This window comes from Zootermopsis nevadensis, unplaced genomic scaffold, assembly GCF_977971745.1.
Source record: "Zootermopsis nevadensis isolate Lab colony 2312 unplaced genomic scaffold, Znev_1.0 Znev_ptg000027l, whole genome shotgun sequence".
Taxonomy (NCBI): domain Eukaryota; kingdom Metazoa; phylum Arthropoda; class Insecta; order Blattodea; family Termopsidae; genus Zootermopsis; species Zootermopsis nevadensis.
In genome coordinates this window covers 5412572-5425876 of record NW_028259159.1, presented here as the reverse complement: position 1 = coordinate 5425876, position 13305 = coordinate 5412572, and the positions used below count along the sequence as shown (strand labels likewise).

The window sequence follows — 13305 nt, the reverse complement described above, 5'->3', positions numbered from 1 at the left end:
CGCCATTATTTATGTTTTCCATACTTTCGTTGTTGATTTTTTTAATATATTTTCGTTTATATAGACTTTTGAATCTTCAAACTGTAGTTGTGTACAGAATTTCGTCCTTCTAATAAGAAAAACGCAAGAAATACGAAATATCTGTCTCATTAGTGACAAAGGTCTTTGAAACACATTTCTAAATAAAATATGTACAGATATTAACTAAACATTTATATATTTAGAGCTGGAGACTTCAAGTGAGTCTGTTGGTGGACGAAGTGGCACTGGATAACGTTCTCTTTAGTTTCGCCTGTTAATCTTCCTTCCACCATTGCTCCATAATCATCTATCAACTCCTCATGAGGTGAGCGTTACCCCTGACCAAGCAGGATCATATATTCGGTCATAAGTTACGGGATTTATCTCTGATCCTGCACTTGGCTGGTCTGAAGCGAAGGTATTTTAAATGATTAGGGCTTCATGTGTAGTGTTTACGAGGCATAATTTGAACGGGACTGAATTTTTGAAAGATATTTCAGGAGGGAGACATGAATTCCTGTGTTTTGTAACATCAGATATAACATGTCCAGTTTCTCTTCCGTAGGTTTCTCTCATCTAGATCAACGTACCTTCTCTTTCAAGGTTATTTGTGGTTTTCCTCAGTTCCAAAGACGAATAATTCGAAATAGGTCGCAGCGGCTTCCTGCATCGCCTTTTACAGGTCACTCTTCAGGGCCATTAAAAAGGAATAATATCCCATCAGTTTGTTATATCGTAGTTGAATAACATCTGATTTAACTAAAATACCAAATTCAATGAAAAATTACTTAGCGAGAACGGATTATTAGTTACACACGTCTTATACCTACCGGTTAACAGTGCATCTACTCGAATTGATTTATGTCAATTGTATTTAGACAATTAAATCTAAATTTTTTAAAAAAATCACCTCTTATATGTTAACAAATATAAGAAAATAACCTTCGTATTAAGCAAAGTTCTCAGTTAAATAAAGTGGTCTTCACGCCCCGTAAACACACAAAATACGTCAGTATTAAAAGTCTTTCACGCCGTGGGGAAAGCGAATACTAAAGATTAACATGGAATTGTTTGCAGAGCGTTAGGGACATGAATCCCGTATTGTTCCTATGTCTCTGTTAAACAAGACTGATTTAACAAATTTGTCTGCAGAAATCCGAAATACTGACCTAAGTCCAGATTCCTTTTGTCTTCTGAGTTATGAAAATTAGGACACGCGGATGGCCTTATGAAGGATTTTAATGTTTTGAAAAGAGCGAAACTAAAGCCTGTCACCAACGCATTATGGACGTCAGTGTTTAGAAACGACGCATAGAAACAATTCGCACAAGTCTCTCGTGTGGGACCTACAAAAGGCAAACAAAGACCATTGCTGTTTGTAAAATTTCCTTGTGACACCACAGCCTTGTAACAGTTTAACAAAGTTTCGGACGGCCTAATCCAAAACAAAGAGACATTTGGGACACGGTGCGTATGATATTAATAGGTTTTTGTCTGGGCGCGTTTAAGAGGGCAGAATATTCCAGTAGATCTGTGAAACCTCTACCGAGAGAGATCATAATTCGCGAGTGAAGATGAATGTCTTCTGAGATGAGTTAAGTCTTATTTGTCGCCCTGATGATCGGTGTATTAAATACTTACGAAACATGGGCAAACTTCTATCAGATTATATGGCACATCTCAGAAAACTATCAAACTTATAAGATGGTAAAGTTGCGTCATATTGTGATATAATAAGTATATATTAAATCTTGTCCGTCTAATCACAATAAATTCTTATTAAATATTAAAATATTACAATAATTAACATTTAAAATATTAAATGATGTTCTTTATCGAAATATTCGATTTACATTAGACCATAATTTTTCATGTTTCACGACATGTTTCAGTTCCTAAAAGAACCATCCTCAGGTGTATATAATTATATAAAGGTTCAAAACGATAAATAATTCAAATACAATTTTCATACATTATGCTAGCGTGCATTTTTTATTAGATTTTTACCAGATATCAAATGATGTTCTTTTTCAGATTTTTATTCCATTTTTAATAACACACTCGATGTTGTTCTGTATATATACATCATGCTCAATGTGACTTTTAGTGTGGGTAAACGTTTTGTTGTTTTTATATCAGTCTGTTTAATATTTAATAAGAATTTATTGTGATTAGACGGACAAGATTTAATATATACTTATAAAACTTATACTTGACGCCGTGAGAACCTGATATATCACCTGGTTTGAGGGTGTTTGTGAGAAAATGCTGAAGAGGATACTTGACCTTAAGATAGATGGCGTTACTATGGAGTGTGACAAGAATAAGTAATGAGGGGTTTCATGTTGGCGTTACTATTGGAACTAGTGACGTAGCAGCAAGACGAAGGCGACGAAGAAATGCAAATTAAGTCGTGGTTGGAGGAATTCAAAACGAAGAGACAACTTAAAAGACACTGATGCAGATTGGAGTAGGCCTATTTTATATAAAAGAAGTTTAACCATACTGAAATACGAAAATTATCGAACTCAGTCAAACTGGCACAGTACTACGCCCGATGACTGTCTTCTGTTATAAATGCAGAGATTCTACGAGGTGGTTGCCTCAAGGAGAAACCGTTTATATAATGAACCAATTAGGGAGCAGTCGAAAGAAATTGGATGTTGTAAGTGATACTGAGAAATTCATATTAAAACGGGGATACTACTTCACTCTTCAATGCGATGACGAACTTTTCCCTCATCGTCCAGTGGTCGTTCCCAAACTTCGGAACAATAACACTCATGAAACAGAACGTCTGTGGAACGGCACAATGATATCAAGCGGGAAGTGTTCTGGAGATGTGTTCCGTGTTGTGTTGTTGCTGGTCGGAGTGGTTCTGCATGTTTGTGTCAGTTTGAATTTACATAACCGGTCATGTTTGTTCCTGTAGGAGTCTGCATGAAGCTTGTACGTTAACGCACACAAAAGATGCTTACAGCATTCGTTGTGCGGGTAGCTGACACCTCAGTAAGTCCGCACAAAAAAGTAAAATTTCTTCACGAATTCAATCACCGTGAAGACAAACATAACTCTTAAAAATATCGCTGATTACTTGATAACTATGTTCCCAACGTGAAATTTAACTGAGAACGTCAGATGTATCGCGTTGTGACTTCATACGCAGAAGATCCCAGGTTCGAACAACACAATGAAGGCGCTTTCTAGATCTCCACAGAAGATCTAGATAGTTTAACGTTCAGTCCTGCTTTATCTCGAGGAAAACAGGAACGTGTCCCCCAAGAATAAACATGAAAGAAAGAACATTGTTTCAGGTTTATGAACATATCGAAAATAATAGTCGACTAACATTTAAACACAAGGCAATGCACGAAAATATAACCCGGAAATTGAGTGGTGTAATTTGTGCTACATACGCTTACGTAACGCTACGTCATGACAAGTCTGAGCACAGTGTTATCCCATAGTCGCTGTAAATTGAAGCTCTGAGTGGGTGAAGTACTGAGTGTGTGTTGGTTGGTTACTTTATTCACAAGTTACTTAATGCCTGCTTTAACTGTTAATATCACTTGACGTCTGATAGAACGTGTGGGTCACAGGACGAGAGGGTTTAATATGCGATGACAAATGGAAGGAAACCATCGTTGAAGACTTCAACATCATATTCGGACATGGAGGGCCTGAAGAAATACACTTGTCACAATATCACGGTTCGTGGGCCGAGGCTTGAACTGAGTACCCTACCTGTCGATCATGGGCAGAACGAATCTGTGCTTGTTACTCTGTGGAAATGTGGAAGTGTTTAATATTTAAATCAGTTTTTCCCGAACATTAATATAATTTCGCTTTATGTTCGTTGACAACCATTGCAGCAAGTATTTCTATAATTAAAAAAAAACTCATGGCCCGATAACCAGATGTCCGTGTTACCTTCCGGGAAAGTCTTTAAAACTTTTAAATGTCTAAAAGACTTGCAAAGGAACTGCAATCTTCTATACGTTTCTTGGTGGGATAACTGCCGCTCTTAACTGCAGGGAAGCGAATAAATTTTGAAAGGGGAACGCGGTGAACAGAAATGGTTTACCGTAAGAAACGCTGTAACATGGAAGATAGAGAATTCCTTCGGAATAAAAAAGGAAAATCATTCACTTTTCGTGACGATCTAAAGCAGTTTAATGCAAAGCGATTAGCCTAATATGCAAGGCTGGAAGATTTTACAGCATACTTTATTATTAATTTTTATAACATATATATATATATAGGTGCTTATTTAAATAAATAGACTAAGGAAGAAAACACTTTTGGGAGAAATTTCGGAATTTTGTTCCGTAAGTTTGGTTACAGGTATTTTTCGTTTTTGAGTAACTTTATTCTCTTTGATTTTTTTTTTAATTTCGTAGATTGTGTAAATGTTTTACACATCCGTAAGTGTGTTTTGTGGAAAAAAAACAAATGCTTGCACTATACTTGTTTGATTATGTACGGATGAATTGTTATTAACCCCTTGAAGCAGGAGAAGAATTCCTAAACAATTTTTAATTATTCAGTCCGTACCGCAAAGAAAACGCAACACTCCACCATTACAAAGATCGACTGGTTAATGGTGTTAAGGAAAATAACAACTGTTTACAGTGAGAATCATACGAAACACACAAACACAAGATGAAAAAGTTGATTTTTGAAGCAAGTGGTACATATAGTTACCATTGGGCTTTAAACAGTTAAATAAACAGATTCCCAATTTTTTAAAGAACGGATAAGTAGGATTCCATAAGACACGGTAGCCGAATGTACGCGCTAACAGGGGATTGGTTCTTAGGATTACATACAGATTAAGTTGCTTAATTACTGCCAGTGCGTCATAAAACAAGGGGGGAGGGGCATTTAAAAACTGATACCCGTTTGATACGCAGTACTAATTACCAGGATCGGAAGTTGTAGCTCTGGTATTATGGGTTCATTAAAATAATAGACTAATTCCCTTCTGGAGCAATTCTTAAGGTTACAATATGAGACTGAATGGGGCCCAATTGATTAAATGTTCTTGTAGCAGTGCTTGAAGAAGATGGAAATTTTACTTGTGACTGAACTGATCTCTTGTTAGGGATGTTCAGTACTTCGAACTTCCTGTCCCAAGCAATTAGCAGGGTACCGGATGTTCCAGAAGTTACGCTCCGTTTCTACTGACACTAAAACGTAAGACTGAATTGTTCGGTGAGTGTTTATCCCGTGTATGGAACAAGAAATTAGTTGCAGTGATGCGGAATGAAGTGGATGGAATTTGGGCTGGATGGCAGGAGTTTGAATCCCTTCCGTCACAGGGGTTTTTCATACGGAGTTCCGTTCCAGGGCGCCTAGAGTGTTTCAGCCAGTTGGCCTTGGAGGATATTTTCCGCTGGTAAAGAGACCGGAACGTGAATCTGACGCGAACCAATCTACTCTTTGACTTCTTAAAGCATAATGGTAAATAAAACCACTGAATTTTAGCATTCGCTAACTCTGAATTTTTCCCACAGGGCGTGGCTCATTTAACGACGCTGTTAGTAGCTCAGACTGTACAGCGTCGATTGATAGGACTATTAATGGATTGGAAATAGTATGGAGGAAATCGGTCGTGGCCTAATTTAAGTCACTATTATCAAGGCATTTGTCTGAAGGGAAAAGGACAAACGCGACCCAGGTATCTTTTGAGTACAAAGCAAGATGCTGACTATTCGGCAGAGCCCTTCTGTCGACAGTTTTGGTTTATAGACTCCAATAAATTGTAGGAAGAACTTTTGGCCCCAACTTTCCTTCAATTGAAGATTTCCGTCTTCTGGGTTGTTGCGCTGTGTAGTCTGGTCGATGTTAACCAACGTTTCAGAGGTCATACTGCCTCCGTCATCAGAATATGAAGATTTCCGTCTTCTGGGTTGTTGCGCTGTGTAGTCTGGTCGATGTTAACCAACGTTTCAGAGGTCATACTGCCTCCGTCATCAGAATATGAAGATTTCTGTCTTCTGGGTTGTTGCGCTGTGTAGTCTGGTCGATGTTAACCAACGTTTCAGAGGTCATACTGCCTCCGTCATCAGAGTATGAAGATTTCTGTCTTCTGGGTTGTTGCGCTGTGTAGTATGGTCGATGTTAACCAACGTTTCAGAGGTCATACTGCCTCCGTCATCAGAATATGAAGATTTCCGTCTTCTGGGTTGTTGCGCTGTGTAGTCTGGTCGATGTTAACCAACGTTTCAGAGGTCATACTGCCTCCGTCATCAGAATATGAAGATTTCCGTCTTCTGGGTTGTTGCGCTGTGTAGTCTGGTCGATGTTAACCAACGTTTCAGAGGTCATACTGCCTCCGTCATCAGAGTATGAAGATTTCTGTCTTCTGGGTTGTTGCGCTGTGTAGTCTGGTCGATGTTAACCAACGTTTCAGAGGTCATACTGCCTCCGTCATCAGGGCGATGCTTCAGCTCATATGGTAAGACAAAGAGGAACCGTACATTAATAACAAATTTCTAGCCTATTTTATGCGTAATTTCCACTATTTGATTCGCAGATTCTGGCAATGTTATATTACACATATTTAACATTAAGGCCATGCGGAGCAGTTTTTGAAAGTTTTTTTTTGGAATTTCTGCTCCAGTTTTTTTGAGCGTAAGCAAGACGCTGAACCAGATAACTTAATTAGTTTCTCGCCAGTTGTCTGCAGATTTGTAATTAAGTAGTCTGTTCGTCTTTAAGTTTGCTGCTGTGATACTTATCTGTGTGTCATTTGAGGATAAATACCACTGAGGATATACAAAACCCTGACACAGATTTGTAGCTTAGTGGAATTAAGAAGCGAAGTTTCTCCAAGTTTGTGTTGCGAAACATGATTTCGTATTTGCATAGATCAAAGCTGGATTTCGCTGATTATGACTGCAGAGCTAAGCTTTTGTATACACAAGCTATTCAGATTCTGTGTCTTAATCTTCCTTAACAAATAACCTGCAATAAAAACGTCTAAACGAAGTTAAAACTGTTATTCACAATCGTAACTTAGTAGAGTTACTCATTTTAAATACTTGACACTTTAACATTGATAATTATCACATGTATGGAGTATTTTGTATTTTGTTATAGGTTTATAATTTATACTTTTCATCCAATGGGTAATAATAATTCATTTAATTTATTAGTCTGCATGTCAACAGTCAAACAAGGCTAATTACAGTCAGGCACAAAAACAGCAGTCAATAACTATGGTAAAATACATAAACAACATACAAGATAAAATAATAATACTAAATAAAAAACAATAAACCATAAAAAAACCCAGAAAACATTTACAAATTTAAATACCACAAAATATGGACAAAAAGGAAATATTTTAAATATTATAATTTCCGCGATTCCACTTTTCCTTTATTAAGGGGGATACAAACATAGGAAGAAATAACAAGACATCCTTAAAAATAGGTAACAGTGACTGAACAAGATACAGTCAACACAGCAAGTAAATATAAGAAACGAGGTAATTATTTAAACACTATGTAACTCTTTCGTATAATTTTCCTGATAGAACAATTTAAACACGGCTATCGAAAAATATGCTAGTTGTGTGACGTAAAATAGTAAATAATTCAGTATATATTTATTTATTATTTCAGTCTATACACAAACTTAGTTTTTTAAAATGTTGTTGTTAAAATTAAAATTTAGCGCTTTTCATAGTTATTACGATGTTACATTTTCAGCGCTTATTATTTTACGACATGTTTCGATGCTATTGCATCATCCTCAGGTTTTTTATTGTTATTTTCATCTTTAAAACTAATATATATTTATTAATGCAACATTTTATTGATTTATTTGTTTTGTAGATTTCTTTTGTAGGTGTTCCATTTGATCTTCATAGTATTTTGCATATTTAGGTCAGTTGTTCATTATTCAAGAGTTGTGATGTGTGGTGTGTCTGCGTCTGTGATCAGATGAATGACTATCCATGAATTTTAACACAAACATGACGCATCTAAACTATAAACTCAATAGTAAATAATGTTACTAAATCGCGTGAAATTTTTACGTTGGATTTTTTTATAAACGTATTTAGAAGTAGTTTGTATCCTAAAACACAGGCTGCTGTGTGTTTAGGACGCAAAACGCCAAGGTTAGTTTAATCATTGTCTTTTTTAACGTGGCTCCGGTAACTGTACAATTTTAATCTCGTGTTCCACAGAATAAGCCTTATGCAAACTTAATTTTAGTACTATTTTATAGGGCAGTAAATTTTTTTTAAAACAGCCACTGCACACAAACAGTAGAAACTCTGGATTCAAATGAGAGCTACGTAAAGAGACATCTGTATTTTACTTCAATCACAAATTTTATTTCGTATGACTAGGCGGTTTTATTGATTATATCTGTGTATAAATAACACTGATGCAACTTTTTTCCCTCGTGATTGTTCTACGCCCTGCTCCGAACCGCTCACTTTTCTATCGGGTTTCAAAATCAATAAAACTACTAAAGTCATAACGTAGGGGTTAAGTGGTTAGGACTCCGTCCTCTTGTTCTCTTGTTACCGGCTTAATTTCTCGTCTTGAAGGTCTCCGTGGTTTTTCTCAGTCACTCTACGGAAATGCTGTGATAGTAGACGTACTTTTAAATAGTATAAGATCGTTTATTTATCAACATTTTTACTCAAGTCATTCTCAATAATCCTCCATCTTGAGAAAGCATTCTTTTAACAGAAGCAGTACCAGAATGAGTTACGACCATGTGAGAACGTTCGTCGCAGGGGCGAAAAGAGTTTTATGATACGCGAAAAGCATTTATAGTTTTCTACTGCAACTTGATTATAAGCGAGATAAGTAGGACCAGCCCGCAACACCATGACCACATGCAAATTTGGTGTCGGAATGTGCATGATGCATAATGCACGAAGCAGAGGTGGATAATTCCGGGTTTTGTCACCAGGTGGTAATCAGGCATCACCAGGAAACGTTTGAGTGAACTATTAAACCTCTTAAGTCGTGTTTCTGCGGAATAATCTTGAAAATGTTAATTACTGCTTCACTGACAACGTGATTGCTAAGATATGCTATGAGCTCAAATTGTAACAATAAGAAACATCTATGAATATAGCATGAAAATTTGTTGAAGGGGGTTGAAATGGCAGAATTTATTTTCAGAAATGAGAGAAAGGATTTTGTTGGAATTTAAGCATGGCAGATTTACTTCTAGAGGAAATTTGTTTTTTGAGCAAAATCTGTTAAATGAACATTTTTTTTTTTCCTCTCTCCAACTTTACACTTAACACCACTTTTCCAGGAAATAATCTGGCATGTTTAAATTTTGTATTTTTCTCCAAAGAAAAAAATCTGTCTATTTAACACATTTAATTTTTTTCTCTGGCAAAAGATGCTTAGACAGTAGTTCGTAGCCTCTTTTTAAGTTCGTTTCTATAAAGAGGTAAGAAGGAAATTTATTTCTGAAAATTGTTGATTGTGGAGTTTTTGTAAATTTTCCAGTGATTTACATATAAATGACTTGAAAGAGTAAATGATAATGAGAAATAGCTGTAACTGAAATGCCTCCGATGTCGTCTGCAAATTAAACTGACGTATAAACTCTACTGCAGAAACTTCGGCTACAGGTCGTATTGATATTTTGTAATGCAGAAATACTACAATATTTTATTCTTTTATGTTTAAAGTCGGTTTGTGTTTTTGCCTCCACAAAACTTTATGAACAAGACCAGAAATATTTAGAAAATTTGCAGGAGCATTTTCATTTCCGCCCTTCAGCTGATCAAGAATTACTTTTTATTAATTCCGTGTGAATTTGTAGGTATGTAACCAAAGTTTTGAAGAAACATTCTGTCCTCATGTTAAAATGTCCAAATCTTTTCGAGCCTATTTAATATTATAACAAAAGAACCTATTAGTGTGTGCCTATCAAATCTCCTGCTATTTCCCTGTCATGTGGTACTTCTTCAGTCGATTTACTACGCAACAGATGTACCTGTACAAAAGACAGACATCACGGGCAATCGAAATAATACAATTATAAGTGCGTGTTTATTTCATATGCCCCAATTCTAGTCAATCAGGAACGATCTGAGATACAGTTGTTCATTTAGATTGTGTGATACAATAATAATGTAAAGCCTGAAACCTTGTTGACAGAAGCGCGGGCGGCCTATGTTGGTGTTGTTATGACAACAGGACCATCCCCGTACTTTTCAGATGAAAACAGTATTGACGATAAAATCTGTCCCTCAGAATCGCCAGGCGTGGAGTCCATTTATATTTCCAGTCTATCACACAAAACAATTGAAATCCGGTCTTGCGCGTGTTGAGTGAATTGTTTAAAAATATTTTCAGAAGACGTTTGTTGTAAATTGTGTACAGTTTACTGTAAGGTAGGATATATATTTTTATGAGAACTTGTCTTCCTAAGTTGCTATAACATGGTCTGTTGCCAGAGCCCGTTTCACCTCGTGTTAAAACTTATTAGAATGTGGTAATTGTGAGCAAAAATTAGCCTCACAAATTTTTAGACATGTTAAAATGTAATGCCATCGCATGTGGCCTATTTCATATCACCATAATACCGCGTGGCGCAGAAATAACTTTGTATAAGAACGCTCTGCGCTTTTAAAATACGTTCATTTGAATTGTGTAGAGCATACCAAGTGTGTATACAGAAATATTGATTCATTTAGGTTGATTTGTTACACAGAAATGCACGTTTATAAAGTAACAGGCAAAAGTTCTAAACCTGTCTAAAATTATGTAGGGGCTAGTAAATACACGCTTATGAATTTAAGGAAATTTAATTGTATTTAAGATTTAGATAAGGCTCAGTATGTTTCCATTAAAACTGGTGTGTATTAGTTTCACAACTAATAACAAGAAAATGTCATATTTCAATTATGATTAGGTCTGCAGCTTATTTGTTTGTTTGTTTACCAGGAAACCTCACCTAAGTGTATGTTTGTGGTAATTGTTTTTGCATGCGTGAGTGAAATGTTGCGTGCGAATACAAAGGTCACGCAAGGATCGAACCATCGCACAAAAAAGTATTCACCACAGTCTTCTCATGCGTTTGTGTAACGAGAATAATGTGAAATACAAATCCCCTCTGATTAAAATTTAGAAGGCGAGTGTTGATCAATAACTCGGTTAATGAGAGCCCTTCTTGTAAAACTAATAATTGCTCAATATAAAGGAAAATTTTGGCTTTTTGTGATACAAGAAACTGTATTGCTCTCCTCACAAGGGCCCGCCATTAGACACTATACTGAGCCAGATGAGTCTTGCGAGCATCGTCAGACATTTTCTTCCTGTAATCGTCTTTAATATTATCCAGTGTACACTTATTTCTTCTTCCTTTCAAGTTTCGCTAAAATTTTGTTTGCATTTCTTGAATTTCGTGGGATTTTAAGGTTCTCGCATTCGTCAAGCACCTCCGAATTGTCGGTAATCTTCATAAATTTACTTAAAATTAAGTCAAAATACAAGAATCCCGTGAGCGGGAACACAGTTTGGTAGCATGTGGTCTGTTGTCAGCAACAGGAATGAATGTGGTTGTTACGTCTGAACGCTGTACCACGCGAATCTTTAAGATTCTTCTCATTCCTCTAGACAAAGATGCGTAAGAAAGAATTCTCGGTGCAGCCACTGTAGAAGCAAAGCTTCTGGAAGAAACAGATGAAGTTAGCTGCGCACTGTTGGTATCCTGCAGGAATAAGATTTATGGTGCAGCATCCAAGTGATGAAAGTACTGGATGATATTATAGTTGTCGGTGGGGTGGGAGGTCGGCACCACGGACCCTCTGAAATATTCGCTCATAACCTCAAAGCTGCCTGCCTTTTGTGGTTTGTGCAGAAATGTTTTCTTCTCATTTCTCAATTTTCATATTCTTTAACTAACCGGCTTGTTTATCCTCGTCTCTTTAACTCCTTCCATCATTGTATTTACCTTCTTCTTTATTTCCTCTATCTTCTCAATACTTTACACCGTATCCAATTTACGATGTGTTAATACAAAAAACAAAACAACTGTTTTTTTCCTTTATTATTGTTGTTCTGTTTTTGTAATACATTCGTTTCATCCATTTCTTTTTATTTTATTTTCCTTTCGTCATATTTTCTTCAATTTCCTCTTATTGTTTACCTATTCTTCAGCTATATTCAAAAACATTCACAGTGCTTCCGTGGAGTCCCGACTAAATTGATTCGATAAAGTATAAAATTTTATCTAGATAATTTAATCTTGCACCAATTCCACTAACGACTACTATTTGCTAAAATCACGTGATAATTCAAAAAAAATATGGCTCTTTCCCCTTTAAGCTCGAAACACTTCCATTATCCGTTTTATTGGGTATGGCAATTTTGACTTTTTCTCCTTCCGGTTTTAAGGACCTTAAGATCCTGAGGACACGTCCTTCTTAGAACTTGGTAGCATTGTTCAGTCTTATAAATTCAACACAAACACATCTGTAGCTAATTACAGATGCTAATCCATGTAACTCCATAGCTGTGATGTTGGCAGGCGTGTTACTCTATTATTCATTGCACTGGAGTGAACTGTTTCAGGCATTTAAAATCTTTCATTCCAATTGGCTGAGACGTCGCCTTCTGGAATGTTTGTTGTTACCTCTGGTAGGCAAGTGAATTAATAGGATTGCAAGTGGCGGTGGTGGTGGTGGTGGGGGTGGGGGGTTTCCCGGTTTATGCTTTTCAGGAACAGTCTAAACAGATTTAACCAATTTAAAACCAACTGCTCAACAATCCTGCGAAATATTCCACCAGTTACACACAAAATTTGTCTTATTTGCAGAATTGTTTTACGGCGCTAACTAGCTCACACCATGTGGCTGATTAATTGTTGAATAAGCTGGTACTTCCATTTCTGAAATTGGTGACGGTTTATAAAATTACCCATGAACCATTTCTTTCTCATTAACATCGCGCATTCTTTTTTAATGTAGACGAAATTTTTTGCTATGCGATAAACAGCTAAAAGAATGTGTAGTTTTATCGATATCGGAAAGTGTGGGTGGAAGATATATTGACACAGACCTTGTTCAGCTGTAGAATGGCGGCCCGTTTTCTGTGGGGTTAGAGGTCGCTTGTATTCAGGAAGACGTGGGAGTCAATCGCGTTTGGAATACCAAGCAGTGTGATGTAAGTAGTGTCGTCTGGGCGTGTGTGAAAATCCGTGCTCTTTAATATTTGGTGTGAAGTCGTTCTTGTGTTGCGATGTTCACTTTGTAATGTTACCCTGACTGAGCTCGAACAGCCGACTTCT

The 13305-nt window shown here is 36.6% G+C and overlaps 1 protein-coding gene across 9 annotated transcripts in view; it reads left to right on the top strand.

The window, feature by feature from the left end:
- Positions 1–13305, top strand: part of Liprin-gamma (liprin protein kazrin) — a 195404-nt gene that overhangs the window by 97180 nt on the left and 84919 nt on the right. For 3 of the 9 annotated variants that reach the window (XM_087356445.1, XM_087356442.1, XM_087356438.1), the window contains exon 2: positions 225–346. The exons of the other annotated variants lie outside the window; for them this stretch is intronic. The gene's annotated coding sequence lies outside the window, so the exon portion shown is untranslated. The remainder of the gene's footprint in view (positions 1–224; positions 347–13305) is intronic. 9 annotated transcript variants of the gene reach the window in all.